Consider the following 19,154-nt stretch of genomic DNA (forward strand, 5'->3'; position numbering starts at 1 on the left):
TTTTTCCTTTATAAATTTGTTCCTAGCATATTTTAGGAACTATCTTGACCAATTCTTTTCAGGGAACTTTCATCATCCACCTTGGGAGTCATATATCTGGGAATACGTGGAAGTGGGAAGAGGTGCCAAAAGTACAAAATTACAGAGTTTTTTTTTATGTTTGAAAACTGATATTGATACAACTTTACTCCAAAATAATCTGAAAGTATAATTTCTTACCCCTTTTGCATATACTCATTTCCAAAAAGTATATCTGTTCTGGAATCCAGTGAGGTTTTCTTTCTCAATGCAAACCCAGTCATTCATGTCAGAGGTTCATACATTATCACACTTATCAAGAAAGACTTTCCAAAGATTAGAATTGCAATTTGCAAACGAGGTAAACTCCACGAAATCATCTCCATGCAAACTGCAGATACAAATGCTTCAGTTCCATAAATGCCATAGGCTGATAGTAGACTTCTTGGTCTACGCTTAGTCATCAAATACATTTTCACTTCATTCCGGGGCAGTCTATCCACCATCTGATGTTTCATACTGTGACTCAGACTCTGTCAAAACCATGCCAATGCAATGCAGCCACTTCACCCAGAAGGCAAGCTAAATAAATGTTTGGGAAATCATTGACTTGATTATTTGTAATTATGTAGAGTGAGCAAACAACTGATCAGCTGAAGACCTTATTTTTTAACCCATTGTTTTAGCATCATGCAAAATAAATTTAATATGTGAAAGAGCTTCCTTTTTTATAGTGTTGTTGTGGTTGCTGCTGTCATTATTTTCTCTCCTATTATAGATAAAAGTGTTCCATTTGGGGTCCCTATAACACTACTTCTGAATGTGATCTTCCCAAAATGCTATTATAGATTACTAGCAGATACTAAATGATTGCTGTGGTATTCCACAGGTGTATTTTCCCATAAGATGTTCAACATAGCATAGCAAAGCATAAGTAAGAGTAGTTTCAGAATGATTACACTGCAGACATTAACACTAGGGTACTGAGAATTCTACCTTAGAATTTGAAGTGAAAAATATATTTTCACTTACAGTATTATGAAAAGAAACTAATAGACACCTGTAGGGAACATACTTTCTCATCAATCAATGAACAAGCATATTTTTCTTATAGTAACAGGGGCCTAATTGATTTAACATGCATAAAGTGAGGACAGGAGGGAAGAGATAGTGAGTTACATATTATTTACCATGGAAAACCTGGTAATTTCCTTTCAATCATTTTTGAAATGAAATACATTTTTTTCCATGAATGAGGCCCTAAGTCTTTTTTTTTTTGAATTTTATTTTATTTTTTATACAGCAGGTTCTTATTAGTTATCTATTTTATACATATGAGTGTATATATGTCAATCCCAATCTCCAATTCATGCCACCACCACCACCACCCCACTTTCCTCCATTGGTGTCCATATGTTGGTTCTCTCCATCTGTGTCTCTATTTCTGCCTTGCAAACTGGTTCATCTGTACCATTTTTCTAGATTCCACATACATGTGTTAATATACAATATTTATTTTCCTCTTTCTGACTTACTTCACTCTGTATGACAGTCTCTAGGTCCATCCACGTCTCTACAAATGACCCAATTTCGTTCTTTTTTATGGCTGAGCATATCCATTGTATATATGTACCACATCTTCTTTATCCATTCATCTGTCGATGGGCATTTAGGTTGCTTCCATGACCTGGTTATTGTAAAGAGCACTGCAATGAACATTGGGGTGCATGTGTCTTTTTGAATTATGGTTTTCTCTGGGTATATGACCAGTAGTGGGATTGAATACATATATCCGCATATCCCCTCCCTCTTGCATCTCCCTCCCACCCTCCCTATCCCCCCCCCCCCCCCATGTGGTTACAAAACACTGAGCTGATCTCCCTGTGCTATGCGGCTGCTTCCCACTAGCTATCTATTTTACAGTTAGTAGTGTATATATGTCCATGCCACTCTCTCACTTTGCCCCAGGTTACCCTTCCCCCTCCACGTGTCCTCAAGTCCATTCTCTACGTCTGCATCTATTACTGTCCTGCCCCTAGGTTCTTCAGAAACATTTTTTTTTTTTAGATTCCATACGTATTTTAGCATGCGGTATTTGTTTTTCTCTTTCTGACTTACTTCACTCTGTATGACAGACCCTAGGTCCATCCACCTCACTACAAATAACTCAATTTCGTTTCTTTTGATGGGTGAGAAATATTCCATTGTATATATGTGCCACATCTTCTTTATCCATTCATCTGTCAATGGGCATTTAGGTTGCTTCCATGACCTGGCTATTGTAAATAGTGCTGCAATGAACATTGGGGTGCATGTGTCTTTTTGAATTATGGTTTTCTCTGGGTATATGCCCAGTAGTGGGATTGCTGGGTCATATCATAGTTCTATTTTTAGTTTTTTAAGGAACCTCCATACTGTTCTCCATAGTGGCTGTATCAATTTACATTCCCACCAACAGTGCGAGAGGATTCACTTTTCTCCACATGCGCTCCAGCATTTGTTGTTTGTAGATTTTCTCATGATGCCCATTCTAACCGGTGTGAGGTGATAACTCATTGTAGTTTTGATTTGCATTTCTCTAATAATTAGTGATGTTCAGCAGCTTTTCATGTGCCTCTTGGCCATCTGTATGTCTTCTTTGGAGAGATGTCTATTTAGGTCTTCTGCCCATTTTTTTATTGGGTTGTTTGTTTTTTTAATATTGAGCTGAAGGAGCTGTTTATATATTTTGGAGATTAATCCTTTGTCCGTTGATTCATTTGCAAATATTTTTCCCATTCTGAGGGTTTTTTCATCTTGTTTATAGTTTCCTTTGCTGTGCAAAAACTTTTAAGTTTCATTAGGTCCCATCTGTTTATTTTTGATTTTATTTCCTTTACTTTAAGAGGTGGGTCAAAAAAGATGTTGCTGTGATTTATGCCCTATGTTTTCCTCTAAGAGTTTTAGAGTGTCCGGTCTTACATTTAGGTCTTTAATCCACTTTGAGTTTATTTTTGTGTATCGTGTTAGGAACTGTTCTAATTTCATTCTTTTTCATGTAGCTGTCCAGTTTTCCCAGCACCACTTATTGAAGAGACTGTCTTTCTCCATTGTATATCCTTGCTTCCTTTGTCATAGATTAGTTGACCATAGGTGCGTGGGTTGATCTCTGGGCTTTCTATCCTGTTCCATTGATCTATATTTCTGTTTTTGTGCCAGTACTAAATTTCCTTGATTACTGTAGCTTTGTAGTATAGTCTGAAGTCAGAGAGTCTGATTCCTCCCATTCCATTTTTCTTTCCTCAAGATTGCTTTGGTTGTTCAGGGTCTTTTGTGTCTTCATACAAATTAAAACTTTTTTTGTTCTAGTTCTATAAAAAATACTATTGGTAATTTGATAGGGATTGCATTGAATCTGTAGATTGCTTTGGGTAGTATAGTCATTTTCACAATATTGATTCTTCCAATCCAAGAACATGGTATATCTCTCCATCTGTTGGTATTATCTTTAATTTCTTTCATCAGTGTCTTATAGTTTTCTGCATACAGGTCTTTTGTCTCCCTAGGTAGGTTTATTCCTAGGTATTTTATTCTTTTTGTTGCAATGGTAAATGGGAGTGTATCCACAATTTCTCTTTCAGATTTTTCATCATTAGTGTATAGGAATGCAAGAGATTTCTGTGCATTAATTTTGTATCCTGCAACTTTACCAAATTCATTGATTAGCTCTAGTTGTTTTCTGGTGGCATTTCTAGGATTCTTTATGTATAGTATCATGTCGTCTGCAAACAGTGACAGTTTTACTTCTTCTTTTCCAATTTGTATTTCTTTTTCGCCTCTGATTGCCATGGTTAGGACTTCCAAAACTATACTGAATAATAGTGGTGAGAGTGGACATCCTTGTCTTGTTCCTGATCTTAGGGGAAATGTTTTCAGTTTTTCACCATTGAGAATGATGTTTGCTGTGGGTTTGTCGTATATGGCCTTTATTATGTTGAGGTAGGTTTCCTCTATGCCCACTTTCTGGAGAGTTTTTATCATAAATGGGTGTTGAATTTTGTCAAAAGCTTTTTCTGCATCTATTGAGATGATCATATGGTTTTTATTTTTCAACTTGTTAATATGGTGTATGACATTGATTGACTTGAGTATATTGAAGAATCCTTGCATCCCTGGGATAAATCCCACTTGATCATTATTTATGATTCTTTTAATGTGCTGTTGGATTCTGTTTGCTAGTATTTTGTTGATGATTTTTGCATCTATATTCATCCGTGATATTGGTCTGTAATTTTCCTTTTTTGTAGTATCTCTTTCTGGTTTTGGTATCAGGGTGATGCTGGACCTACGTAGGACGAGTTTGGGACTGTTCCTTCCTCTGCAGTTTTTTGGAAGAGTTTGAGAAAAATGGGTGTTAGCTCTTCTCTAAAAGTTTGATAGAATTCACCTGTGAAGCCATCTGGTCCTGGGCTTTTGTTTGTTGGAAGATTTTTAATCACAGTTTCAATTTCATTACTTGTGATTGGTCTGTTCATATTTTCTATTTCTTCCTGATTCAGTCTTGGAAGCTTATACCTTTCTAAGTATTTGTCCATTTCTTCCAGGTTGTCCATTTATTGGCATAGAGTTGCTTGTAGTAGTCTCTTAGGATGCTTTGTATTTCTGCAGTGTCTGTTGTAACTTCTCCTTTTTCATTTCTGATTTTATTGATTTGAGTCCTCTCCCTCTTTTTTTTTGGTGAGTCTGGCTAAAGGTTTATCAATTTTATTTACCTTCTCAAAGAACCAGCTTTTGGTATTATTGATCTTTGCAATTGTTTTCTTTGTTTCTATTTCATTTATTTCTGCTCTGATCTTTATGGTTTCTTTCCTTCTACTAACTTTGGGTTTCGTTTGTTGTTCTTTCTCTAGTTCCTTTAGGTAAGGTTAGATTGTTTATTTGAGATTTTTCTTGTTTCTTGAAATAGGATTGTATTGTTATAAACTTCCCTCTTAGAACTTGTTTTGCTGCATCTCATAGGTTTTGGATCGTCGTGTTTTTGTTGTCATTTGTCTCCAGGTATTTTTTGATTTCCTCTTTGATTTCTTCACTGATCTCTTGGTTATTTAGTAACGTATTGTTTGCTTACATGTGTTTGTCTTTTTCACGTTTTTTCCTTATAATTGATTTCCAATCTCATAGCATTGTGGTCGGAAAAGATGCTTGATATGATTTCAATTTTCTTAAATTTACCGAGGCTTGATTTGTGACCCAAGATACAATCTATCCTGGAGAATGTTCCGTGTGCCCTGTGAAGAAAGTTTAATTTGTTGTTTTCAGATGGAATGTCCTATAAATATCAATCAAATCTATCTGATCTATTGTGTCATTTAAACTTGTGTTTCCTTATCAATTTTCTGTCTGGATGATCTGTCCATTGGTGTAAGTGAGGTGTTAAAACCCCTCACTATTATTGTGTTACTGTTGATTTCCTCTTTTATGGTTTTTACCATTTCCCTTATATACTGAGGTGCTCCTATGTTGGGGACATATATATTTATAATTGCTATATCTTCTTCTTGGATTGATCCCTTGATCATTATGTAGTGTCCTTCCTTGTCTCTTGTAACGTTCTTTATTTTAAAGTCTATTTTATCTGATATGAATATTGCTACTCCAGGTTTCTTTTGATTTCCATTTCTATGGAATATCTTTTTCCATCCCCTCACTTTCAGTCTGTATGTATCTCTAGGTCTGAATTTGGTCTCTTGTAGACAGCATATATATGGTTCTTGTTTTTGTATCCATTCAGTGAACCTGTGTCTTTTGGTTGGAGCATTTAATCCATTCATGCTTAAGGTGAATATCGATATGTTTGTTCCTATTACCATTTTCTGTTCTGTCTTTTTTTTAACATCTTTATTGGAGTATAATTGCTTTACAATGCTGTGTTAGTTTCTGCTTTATAACAAAGTGAATGAGCTATACATATACTTATACCCCATATCTCCTCCCTCTTATGTCTCCCTCCCACCCTCCTTATCCCACCCTTCTAGGTGGTCACAAAGCACCGAGCTGATCTCCCTGTCCTATGCAGCTTCTTCCCACTAGCTATCTATTTTACATTTGGTCTATTACCATTTTCTCAACTATTTTGGGTTTGCTTTCATAGGTCCTTTTCTTCTCTTGTGTTTCCCACTTAGAGAAATACCTTTAGCATTTTGTGTAGAGCTGGTTTTGTGATGCTGAATTCTCTTAGCTTTTGCTTGTCTGTAAAGCTTTTGATTTCTCCATTGAATCTGAATGAGATACTTGCCAAGTAGAGTAATCTTGGTTGTAGGTTCTTCCCTTTCATTACTTTAAATATATCATGACACTCCTTTCTGGCTTGTTGAGTTTCTGCTGAGAAATCAACTGTTAACCTTTTGGGTATTCCCTTGTATGTTATTTGTCATTTTTCCTTTGCTGCTTTTGATAATTTTTCTTTGTCTTTAATTTTTGTCAATTTGATTACTATGTGTCTTGGCGTGCTTCACCTTGTGTTTATCCTGCCTGGGACTCTCTGTGCTTCCTGTACTTGGGTGGCTATTTCCTTTCCCATGTTAGGTAAGTTTTATGACTATAATCTCTTCAAATATTTTTTCGGGTTCTTTCTCTCTCTCTTCTCGTTCTGGGACCCCTATGATGAGAATGTTCATGTGTTTAATATTGTCCTAGAGGTCTCTTAGGCTGTCTTCATTTCTTTTCATTCTTTTTTCTTTATTTTGTTCCATGGCAGTGAATTCCACCATTCTGTCCTCCAGGTCACTTATCTGTTCTTCTGCCTCAGTTATTCTGCCATTGATTCCTTCTAGTGTATTTTTCATTTCAGTTATTGTATTGTTCATCTCTCTTTGCTTATTCTTTAATTCTTCTAAGTATTTGTTCTTTAATTCTTCTAGGTCTCTATTAAACATTTCTTGCATCTTCTCGATCTTTGCCTCCATTCTTTTTCTGAGGTCTTAGGTCATCTTCACTATCATTATTCTGAATTATTTTTCTGGAACGTTGCCTATCTCCACTTTATTTAGTTGTTTTTCTGGGGTTTTATTTTGTTCCTTCATCTGGTAGATAGTCCTCTACCTTTTCATTTTGCCTATCTTTCTGTGAATGTGGTTTTCATTCCACAGGCTGCAGGATTGTAGTTCTTCTTGCTTCTGCTGTCTGCCCTCTGGTGGATGAGGCTATAAGTGACTTGTGCAAGCTTCCTGATGGGAGGGACTGGTGGTGGATAGAGCTGTGTATTGCTCTCATGGGCAGAGCTCAGTAAAACTTTAATCTGCTTGTCTGGTGATGGGTGGGGCTGAGCTCCCTCTGTGTTCATTGTTTGGCTTGAGGCGACCCAGCACTGGAGCCTACCTGGCTCTTTGGTGGGGCTAATGGCAGACCCCTGGTGGGCTCACACCAAGGAGTACTTCCCAGAACTGCTGCCAGTGTTCTTGTCCCCGAGTGAGCCACAGCCACCCACACCTTTGTAGGAGACCCTCCAACACTAGCATGTAGATCTAGTTCAGTCTCCTATGGGGTCACTGCTCCTTCCCCTGGGTCCTCATGCGTGCACTCCTTTGTGTGTGCCCTCCAAGAGTGGAGCCTCTGTTATCCTCAGTCCTGTCAAAGTCCTGCTATCAAATCCCGCTAGCCTTCAAAGTTTGATTCTCTAGGAATTCCTCCTCCTGTTTCTGGACCCCCAGGTTGGCAAGCCTAACGTGGGGCTCAGAACCTTCACTCCAGTGGGTGGACTTCTGTGGTATAATTGTTCTCCAGTTTGTGAGTCACCCACCCAGTGATTATGGGATTTGATTTTATTGTGATTGCACCCCTCCTATCGTCTCACTGGCGCTTCTCCTTTGTCTTTGGAGGTGGGGTATCTTTTTTGGCGAGTTCTAGTGTCTTCCTTTCAATGATTGTTCAGCAGTTAATTGTGATTCTGGTGCTCTTGCAAGAGGTAGTGAGAGCATGTCCTTCTACTCCACCATCTTGAACAAATCTGAGACCCTAAGTCTTTATCTTTTATTTTAAACAACTATCTTCTTGAATCTCAGATTACTTCTTGAGTCTCAGATTACTCTCATCAATGACCTCTTTATTTTCCAGAGAGATATTATATTATCACAAGACAGGATAGCTACTTAATTTCTGGGCCACCTATCCTCTCCATGTGTGCAGATTACATTTAATACACCATGTGGTGCAGTAACTGATAATAAAAGAAATGTATATTCAGATCAAAATAAATTCTGTGAGAGGTTTCACATGAAAGAGAGGTTAATGGATTTCAGGAAAGAAATAGACAACAGTGTTTTGTCATTCAGTTCTAGTGAGTTTTAATGATTGTTGGTACTTGCCCTTTCTTTATCATAATAATTTATAATAAATGGAAACACAGGAGACATTTCCCATTAGCTGAGAAAGAGCAGGTTGACCAGTGACTTGTACATGCTTGACCTGTCCCTCCACAACTTATTTAAAAACAAAATGAAGGTGATATGAAAGATAGCTCTGTTCTGAAGAAACAAGTTTGATTAGGAATTCATTTACTGGTTTGACTAGTAACTGTGCACAGCACATACATAAGGCCTTTTCTAGATTAACTTTGGAATTAGTGGCATGAGTGGTGAAGAGTGTCTTAGGTAAAACCTTGAGGGAGGCAAGTCTTTCCTAAGAGCACTCAACACATCAGGACTTGGTATCACATTACACAGTAACCAGTGAATTAGTCAATCTCTCTGAGCAGTCCAAGTGTTACCTAAAAAATTGTCATAAGCAACTTTGTGAACAAGAAATAATTTCACAAAAGGGTTAAAAGATGACCAATAAATGTCATTGGTGCTAGATTTTAAAGGGACCCCTTCTGAACCAAACAAGTTTCCATAGGCTGAATCATTCTCTCCTTAATTCATCTCCCATACTGTGTCATTTTTCTCTCCTTTGAGGTCACGTAGCACTTTTCTGTATCTCCATTAGGGGACCTGTGACTTTCTACTGTCTTATCTTCCTCTACTAGAATGGAAACTCTTTTAGGGATCTGACTTTTTCATCTTTGTATCCTGCACAGTTACCTGCATATAGGAGTGGCTCAATAGTTGTTGAGTAAGTAAATAACTCAAATGACCACAGATTCATTCACAAAATCCCAGAATGATGGGAGGTAGCTTCTGGAACAATAAAGAGACAGTTTTAAGCTGAATTAAAGGAAATACTATTACAAAGTTGATAATATAAATTTTTATGTTTCAAGGAATTATAAACACTTAAAAAAATGAGGAACAATTTTTTATTCAGCAAGTTTTTAATTGAGTTTCTGCAGTATACTACTTTACAAGGAGCAGTGGCTATAAAGATGAATAAGACATGGTATCTTTCCTAAAGGAACATGAATGTGCTAATCTCATGCAAGGCATACTTTTTTGGGGAGGTGAGTATTAAATCTACAAAGAGTTATTAAGAGAAGCCAAGGATTTCTTTTTGGTGATTATAGTGTTAATCTTAAAAGAATTTGTCACAGAAGGAAACTATGTCTATCTAAAACCCATCCCATAGTGCTGTCTCACTACTAGATTCAGAGCATGGATGATTAGACATGACCACCTCTCAATTGCCTTGCCTCCCTGAAGATCTTGTGTACTTACTGTGATAATGCAACTTAAATAGAATTAACATGGATTCCATTTACATGCAACTCGCTTACTAGGAGTTGTCTCACCCTCTGCAACCATCAGAATAGCTGACATGACCAGCACAATCTCTACACAAAATGAATCACACATCTTATATTTATAGACTCAAATCATTTATATATAAATACTATTTATAGTTTCTTAATTTTGGGAATGTGTATGTGACCATTAAAAGTTGAATTATAATAGATCAGTGTTCTAGTGCAGTTGTAAAATTTCGTCTCTAATTAAATGTGACTTTTTGTACTTGGTCTTGTACTTTTTGTCTTTTGGGGAGATGGACACTCCTCAGAATATTTAATAGGAGACATCTGCTGAAAAGTTTTATTTTCATAAGTGAGGAGATATGGATAGCTCACAAGATGAATTCCCATTAACTTTCCCTTTCATCACTAGTGATTATTTCATCTAATAAACTACTCAAGATTTTAAATATTATTTCCAATGTTCTTTAAAAATAGGCTTCAGGTTACTTTCCCCCTTTCCCCTTTACCACCCTACACTGTATAAAATCTTGAATCAGAATGAGTTTAAAATTATTTTCTTCTAACAGATATGCATTTATTAAGAACTTGGGAAGTACTTGACTAATATGAATTGGTTTTCAGGCAAAAATTTGTTTTAGTTTGGGCTACAATAACAAAATGCCATAAAATGGGTGGTTTATGAACAATAGAACTTAATTTTTCACAGTTCTGGAGGCTGGAAGTTCATGATCAGGGTGCCAGCCTGGTCTGGTTCTTGTGAGGGCCATCTTCTGGGTTGCAGACTGCCAACTCACACGGCAGAAAGAGGGCAAGAACTCTCTGGGGACCCTTTTATAAGGGCACTAATCCCATTGATGAGAGCTCCATCCATATGACCTAATTATCTTCAAAAGGCCCCACCTCCTAAGATAATCACATTAGGGGTCAGGATTTCAACATATGAATTTTGGGAGGAAACAAGCATTTGGCCTATAACAAATTTTTCTAACAAAAATCTCTGAGATTCATCTTACAACATTGTCATTTACCTCCAAATTACTAATGCAATAATGCTATGAAGAGAGTTGTCACTGATAATAATAATAAGCAATAACAATACCATTTACATAGCTCCTTTCATCTTGAATATTCTGAAAACATCCTGTAAAAGAATCATTTCTGATGTTTAACCATCTCTGGGGAAACCTTGGAATCTATTTAACAGATGGCCATCAGTTAGAGACAGGAAGTGAAGAACATGTTTCCCAGCAGAAACCACTGGATATACAACATAATTACCTAATTTAGAATTGGTTTAGGACAGTGGAACTAATTAATGTCCATATCCTTGAAAAAGTGGCACTGGGATAGTTAGTGAGTATAAAGTGATCAGGACTTCAATTGTGCATCTTAGCTAAAAAACAAAGCTTCCAACAACAGTGTCTTTACAAATGCTGATTCACTGCTGCCTGAACACTGAGTCACAGTGTGAAGCAATCAAGAGATGTGATCATTTCTTAGCTGGAAATATAATGTACACGCACAAACACACACAGGAATATAAAAAGTCTGTGGATTTATTGAGTGAATTTGCAAATGTAGTCATGTGTCCTAACATCAAATGCCAACTGTTAATTTTACTATGCAGCTTCCCTGCTTCTTGATTCAACAGCGCAGGTGTACCTCATTACATGGGATTCACCAACGAGAAATTCACCATAACAGAAAAGTAGGAAATAAATTCAATATATGCTTCCAGAAACCTCACATGAACAGAAACTTGCCAGTAGACAAATAGCTTCCAGGAGCATATACAAAATGCGATCTCCAGTTATCTGTACCTTGCCACAGAAACAGCAGGATGTGACCAGCTGCTACTCGTATCTCCCACAGCCTGATCTTGGATAAGCCATCAAATCTAGGCTGTGGCAGTAGGGGATAAGAAGTTGCCTGCACGAAGCAAGCATTTGACATTAAGCAAGGTGGAAAGAGCAGGGCTTCCTGCATCCTATGCCTGAATTGAGCCATGGCTTCAGGCAGGTGGCAGATGTTCTGAGTTAGTGGAGTAACTATACCCCCTTTTGTGCTATAATCACCCAGAGGCAGGAACAGCAAAAAAATAAAATAAAATAAAGTAAAAATTCGGGAACACATTCCTTACATTATTATAAAGATCAATGGAAAAAGATCATTTGTTTTATAGAAATTTGCTTTACGAGCAATTTTTCTGGGTGGTAATTATTAGTTAAATCAAGTAGTGCTCAAACACGGTGTGATCTACTACTAATTAAATGGTTAAATATTGGAAAGACAACAATAATAAAAAAATTTTTTGAACATTTAATAAAATAGTTCAGGGGAAAAATAGACCCCTTGAATAATTCAGCTGGATATTTGGTACGGAGATCTCATGTCTTTATTTCTAGGGATATTTTGAGGCTAACATCGGGGTATGAGGCTCTTCCTATCTTCCCAACTCCCACCCCATCACATTAATTAGTGACAACTGTAAATCCTTAGGATAGGAAGTGGAGTAAGGCCAATTTCCTAGACTCAACTCATGTTGCTATATAAATTCGAATTAGGCAATGTCAAAGAGTGAAATCTAGGATGAAGTGCAGTAAAGCTTATCTGACATCTTTAGGCACGGGGGTGGGGTGGGGCGGGGGGGGCCTTTACATAAGTGCTTTTCCATATAATGATGTGAATCTCTATTGGCCTGATTTTTAAAATTTGACCTATGTTTAAGAAAAAAATTCTAAAATGAATATGACATTCCTCTAACTCCCTAAAGAAAATATCCATTAGATAGTTCAATAGGATTATTTTTAATAACTTCTGATTATTATAAATAATGATCATTTTGTGTTGAAAAAGAGTGATGCTCTCAGATGTTATGGAGTTTGTGGGTTGTTTGCCCAATTGGTCAGCAAAACCATATTTTTTATGCTTCAGTCTGCTATTTATGGCTGTCCTGTCTCTAAGGATTGTCAGCTATCACATCAATGTGCCTACAATGTACGCCTTCTTTCACCAAATTTCAAATTTACCATTATTGTTGTATTTTGCATTAAGACACAAAGTAATAAAGCCTATAATAATCTGACACCAATAGAAATGGGACATTGTATCATGGGCTTCATAACAAATATTTCAGTTTCTTGTCTGATTCTTGGTAATGTTTTGGATGGCTGAAAATTTCAAAGTCCAGTCTCCAAATAAAAACTAACTTACAGTTCACAGTACTTCATTATAAAAAAAGGAATCAGGAAAGAAACAGAGTCATAGTGGCCAGGATGGGTACAAAGAATTTTCAGAGAGAAAAACTTTAATGCCAAGCCTAAGAAAGAAATTCAGTCTCAACCCTCAGTAGAATTGTTCTAAATTTGGTTTCTTTATAAATAACCTTAATGATATAAATCTTAACATTAAGGTTATAAGTAATAACCTGCAAGGACAATCTTAATAATATAATTCCAAGGCAGCCATTTACAATGTTTAAAATTACAATTGACCAAACCTTCTTTCATACTTTCAGCTCTGATTGGTATCTTTATACAATCAGTTTTATTTATTCTAGATTGGATCACTGAAGCTAAAGGAATAAGTGTAATGAATATTTTCAAGTACGTAAGGTCAGCTATCATGTCCAACATGTATCTTTTATTTTCCTCCATTGAAATCATCCGGAGTTGCCTCACCTCTTTCTAAAATGGTATTGTTTCAAGTCTTCCAATAATCCTTATTACTCCTCTGTCAACGTGCTGCATTTTCTCAATGGGCATTCAGAACTAGGTACAATGGTTTGATTGTAATTTTGCCAGTGTAGACAAAGGTTATGTGCTACTTTATCTAAACTGCAATGCTTTTCTGAGGGCTTTTGCAGTCATAGCACTCTGTATTTTATTTTACCATCTTTTTGGTATTTTTAGATATTTAAAATCCAATATGTTAGGGAGTATTTTTGACATAATTTCACATTTTATGCTGCATACTATGAATGATGGGATGGTTTGTTTTCTTAACGGGTGCTTTTCCTACTGTGTCTACTAAGGAACTTTTTGGACTGTTGGTCTAAGGTCCCTTTCTTTTAATTTTAATATAATTATATTTTATTTTTAGGATCCTTGAACGGATACCAAAATACTCAAAATGAAGTTCCATTTTAGGCAAGCTATAATTGGATAACTGGATCATTAGTAAAACTGATTTTTGCCAGTGTGGATGTCCTGGAAACTAGAATAGGAGTTCAACTACTGTTGACCCTTGAACAACATGGGTTTGAACTGTGTGGATCCACTTATGTGCAGATTTTTTTCAATAGTAAATGGTGCAGTATTACACGATCCACAGTTGGTTGAATCTCTGGATGCAGAACCGAGGATACAAAGGAACCTTAGATACAGAGGGCCAACTATAAACTATATGTGGATTTTCAACTGCATGGAGGATTGGTGCCCCTAACCCTTGCATTGTTCAAGGGTCAACTAAGCTCAGGATACCATTCTTCTTTAACCCAACCTAAGCTTACATTAGCTTTATTGGCAACCCTATTATGCTCTTATAATATTTTGAGCTCCCTGTCAATTAATAACCTTAGAATCTTAAAAATATTTTAAATTTATTTTTCACTGTAGCAGGAACACAACATGAGATCTACCTTTTTAATGAAATTGAAGTCCGCAATACAGTCTTGTTAACTATCGGCACAATATTGTACAGTATATAGTACTATAGGCACAGCAGATCTTTAGAACTTACTCATCTTGCATAACTGAAATTTTATATTCATTGAGCAGCAACTTCCACCCCCCCCCCCTTCTTGTACCTGGCAACCAACTTTCTACTCTCTGTTTTTATGAGCTTGATCATTTTAGATACCTAATGTAAGTGGAATCATGCAATACCTGTCCATCTGTGACTGGTTTATTTCACGTAACATAATGTCCTCAAGGTTCATCCATGTTGTCACATATGGCAGGGTTTCCTTCTTTTTTAAGGCTGAATAATATTTCAGTGTATTTATACACCCCATCTTCTTTATCCATTCATCCATCAATGGACATTTAGGTTATTTCCATAACTTAGCTATTGTAAATAATGCTGCAATGATATGCAAGTGCAGATATCTCTTTGAGATCCTAATTTCAATTCTTTTGGATATATGCCTCAAAGTGGGATTTCTGGGTCATATAGTAGTTCTATTTTTAATTTTTTAAGGAACTGCCATACAATTTTCCATAGTGGTGTCACCATTTTACATTCCCACCAACAGTGTACAATTTCTCCACATCTTCACCAACACTTGTTATCTTTTGTCTTTTTGAGTAAAGACATCCTAATAGGTGTAAGGTGACATCTCACTTACTTCTAGGTGATCCAATTTGTTTGCACATAATTGTTCATAATAGCCTCTCATTATCCTTTATATTTCTATGGTATTGGTCTTAATGTCTCCTCTTGTATTTCTGATATTATTTATTTGAGTCGGCTCTCTTTCTTAGTTTATCTAGAAGTGTGTCAATTTTCTTTATCTTTTCAAAACACCAACTCAAGTTTTGTTGATCTCTTTTATTGTTTATCTATCTCTGTTCCATTTATTTCTGCCTGCTAGCATTTTTTTCCCTTTCTTCTGCTAACTTTGGGCCTAGTTTATTTCTCTTTTTCTAGTTCCTGTATTAAGTTAGGTTGTTTATTTGAGATCTTTCTTTTTACTTAATGCAGGCATTTATAGTCTCTGGGTATCAAGTCTGGCTAGCTGGTGCCCTCACAGTGGTGGTGGCACTGGTGTCTGATACATGAACACCCATGGGCAGCGATGGAGCTGGGGTCCCTAGTGCAGGTGTACATGGTGAGTTAGTAACTCTGGCATCTGGAGTGCTGGCTAGTTCATAGCAGTGGTGGCTCCAGTGTGTGAGATGTGGGTACATAGAGTGGCCTCAGGGCCGGAGTCTGGAGTGCAGGTGCATGTGCAGCAGCTATAGCTCTGGGGTATGGAGCCTGTGAGGGGTTGGGAGTGGCAATCTTTGTCCCAGTATGGTGCAACAATATTTCCTTCTGTGGGGGTGGGCAGTGCATCTCCCTTCCCAGGGTGATCCATGGTGGCGATGGCTGTTGGTTAACTCAATGTTTAAATTTGCCAGTGTCCTCTGCAGAGCAGTCTGCTGGGATCCATGCCAATGAACACTATGATGTCCTCCACTTTGAAAGCTGCAAGGAATCTGCAGCTGTCACAGGGGCTGTTGAGGTCTTCAGCAGCAAAGGATGCTGGGGTTCTCCACAGAGCAGGCAACTGGGGAGTGTAATAGCACCCACCATGTGGCTGATACTGATAACCCTCACATTCTTTGCTCCTAGCTGTTTCCAAACATCTTAGCTAAGCTGATCTCCCCAGCAATCCTTTCTGTGCAATTATTCTCCACATTTTGCTCCACTGTGTTACTATAGGTTCTTCATTGGACTTTTGAGCACTCCCAGGGCTATTTTCTTTGTGGATAGCTAATTGTTTTCATTGTTGTTGGAAATGAAGGCTGGTATCTCTTATTCTGCCATCTTGTTGACATCTCCAGAGTCTTTTTTAAATATTATATGTTAAACTCATTCTGCTCTTAAACCAAACTTACTCTTTATTATATTTGACAAATTATGGTATGTCTGTAGCCAAGTACTCATTAGATCTTGTTTGTTATCCTGGCCATCAATAATGTGTTGAGATTGTTTTCTTTGATCCTTGATCCTGTGAACTTGATGTTTATATTATCAATATGCTCATCTTGGACATTGATTCTTAAACAAACATTTGTTGACTAACTAATTTATGCCAAACATGGGAATGGTGAATATGAAATGTCTGGCCTCATAGTGTTCATAGGCTGGTGGGGCCATTCCTAAATATAGAAAGCAGAGCAGGACCAAGGACAGATTCCTGTGGTGTTTCACTAGAGAGCTTTCTGTAAGTTGACTTTTGCTCATTTGATTGGCACCTTTTGGGTATTGTTTTTTAGCCAGCTATGAATCAACATCACTATCCTTATACCAGTCCCACATTTTGGTATATCTTATGCACAAGATAATGTGAGAACCTGTCATATTCCTTGGAAAAATCCACATACACTATCTGCAGCATTCTCCTGATTAGTAAACCTTGAGGGGAATGGGAGATAGAACAAATGGCAAGGAGGGTCCAAGTGATGTGTTATTTGTTTTCATTTGAGAGCTAGCATGGGATGGAGTGGCAGAATAGGTAGTTTGGAAAAGACGACTAGAATGTAAGGAGATAATAAGGTGAGGAAGAACAAGAGAAAGATCCACAGTTATATGAATAGCAAAATGCATGGTTGTGAACTCTTTTGGCCTCTGGATAAATGCTGCCAAATAGGAAACATTTTCCATGTGCCTGACCAGAAGACCGAGCTACATGCTGCTCTTCATTTTAGTTATATTCTAAAAGCTATGGTTTGTTTTTCAGAAAAGCTGTCCTTTTACATTTTCTGCATGATGCAGTGAATTGCAATGTTCATGTCAGATAGCATTAATCTGAGAAGAAAAGAGGACAGTGCACCTTCAAGAAATGGAGTCATTTTCTTCTGCTTGCTTTCCTTTTCTATTCATCAGCATGAGAATATATGTAACTCTGTGAGTGGAGTTAAGCATTTTGATCACAGGTTATCTTCTTTAAAAAGAAAAACAAAAAAATTAATGCAAATTAAAAAATAAAAGGAGGACTGCCTTCGAAAACACAGTCCTGAGGTATTTTTGACAGAGTTACTCAAATAATCTAGAAAGGAAAATTGCCTATTTGGTGCTGCTTTAATGAGTCTCAGAACATTTAAAATCTGCAGTGTGATGAAAAAAAAAAAAACAACAACATAAAAACACTGGAATATGAGCAGGACACTTGGATTCCAGTCCTGGTTTTCTGTATATTATGGGCAACTCACTTCTCTTTTCTAAGTAAGGTCGTCCTTCTGATAATTAAGAGGGTTAGACATCATTTCAAAGGTACTTTTAGCTCTGATTCTATTCCTTAGAAAGGAAGCAAAATGCTATGAAAGCTGATAATGACTTTCCTGTGTATTCTTGAAATGGGATGGCATAAAGTTGAGTCTGTCTTACAACAAGACTTTTCTAAAAAAACTCTATTATTAAACCTTCTTGAAAGAGGGTCAAGACTGTGGGGTCTTCCACTGAATTTCAAATAGGCTGAGGCTCTTGTCTTACTATGGTTCTCTGAAACTTTAGGTCTGGCTCTTCAGATCATGGAAGAATTTGGCTTACTGCACCCTCCCCTGTGATAGTTCCCTCATCTGCAGTGAGAAAAAAAGCCTTGTCCCTCTCTTATGCAGGCCACCCTCAAAGTTCTCTCCTCTGTTGGCTGGAGAGGAAATGCAGAAGCAAGCACTGTTAGGCCTGAAGTAAGTACCTTATCAGAGAAGGTTCAAACAGGACTGACTTTGGGGTTGTTTATTTTTGGATGGCTGCTGGGAACTAGGCTGAAGCTAAGCTCATGATAGGGTTGCAAAGGGAAGGGACTGAGTCAGGAATGGGTCATGCGAAGTAAGGTGCTCTGGAAGCAAGGTCATCTGAGGCTTAGCCTTAGCCCTTCAAAAACCCTAAGAATTTGGATAAGACCCTTTTACAATTGTGGGTTTCAGTTTCTTCATCTATAAACTGACGGGGTAGCTTAAGAGAGGAATCTCATACTCAGATACTTTCAGGGACAAAACTGAGTGTAAGACAACAGGGAATGGTGAGCACCTAGGGGAACTGAAGGATTTATGCTTTGTCTAAAGGAATTCTAACTAAAAATTATTTTAGAACTCTGATTCAAAAGTATCTGCTCTGTATCATGCAGCATTCTCCAGAGAAACAGAACCAATAGGATGTTTGTTTGTGGTTTGTTTAAAAAGGCTGGCTCGTGTGATTGTGGACCTGTCAAGTCTGATTTCTGTAGGGCAGGCCAGCAGGCTGGAACTCCAGATAAGAATTGATGTTGTAGTCTTGAGCCTGAAGTCCCTAGGGCAGGTTACCAGTTGGAAACTCAGGCAGAATTTCTGTGTTATGGTCTTGAGTAAAAGAATTCCTAGTCTCCAGGAAACTTCAGTTTTCACTCTTAAGTCTTTCAACTGATTGGATGACGCCTACTCGCATTATTGAGGGCAATCTCTTTTATGTAAAGTCAACTGATTGTAGTTATTTACCACATCTGCAATACTTTCATGGTGAAATCTAGACTAGTGTTTGACCAAACAACCATAGCCTAGCCAAGTTGACACACAAAATTAACCATCACATGTTCTCATATAGACTCCTAGACTATACCATTTCTAAGGGTCTTTCAAGCACTGATCTCTTATTATTTGCTGGTAGTATTTTTAAAATCTAAACCAAAAGTCCAAGTCCTACTCCAACTGAAACACATAAAAGCATTTCTATATAGAAATGTTATTGTTTTTGGGTAAAAATAAGAGGAAGCAAGACTGGACATCCACTTCTG

At 37.2% G+C, this 19,154-nt stretch overlaps 1 long non-coding RNA gene across 1 annotated transcript in view; it reads left to right on the forward strand.

Annotated features, from left to right (window-relative positions):
• Nucleotides 1-1,913: 1,913 nt before the first annotated feature.
• The window catches only part of LOC309620840, a 387,201-nt gene continuing 369,960 nt past the window's right edge, over nt 1,914-19,154 (forward strand). Inside the window, exon 1 of the long non-coding RNA XR_014239688.1 lies at nt 1,914-2,361. This is a non-coding gene — a long non-coding RNA (uncharacterized lncRNA). The remainder of the gene's footprint in view (nt 2,362-19,154) is intronic.

Source organism: Balaenoptera borealis, assembly GCF_965194805.1.
Source record: "Balaenoptera borealis genome assembly, chromosome: X".
NCBI lineage: Eukaryota > Metazoa > Chordata > Mammalia > Artiodactyla > Balaenopteridae > Balaenoptera > Balaenoptera borealis.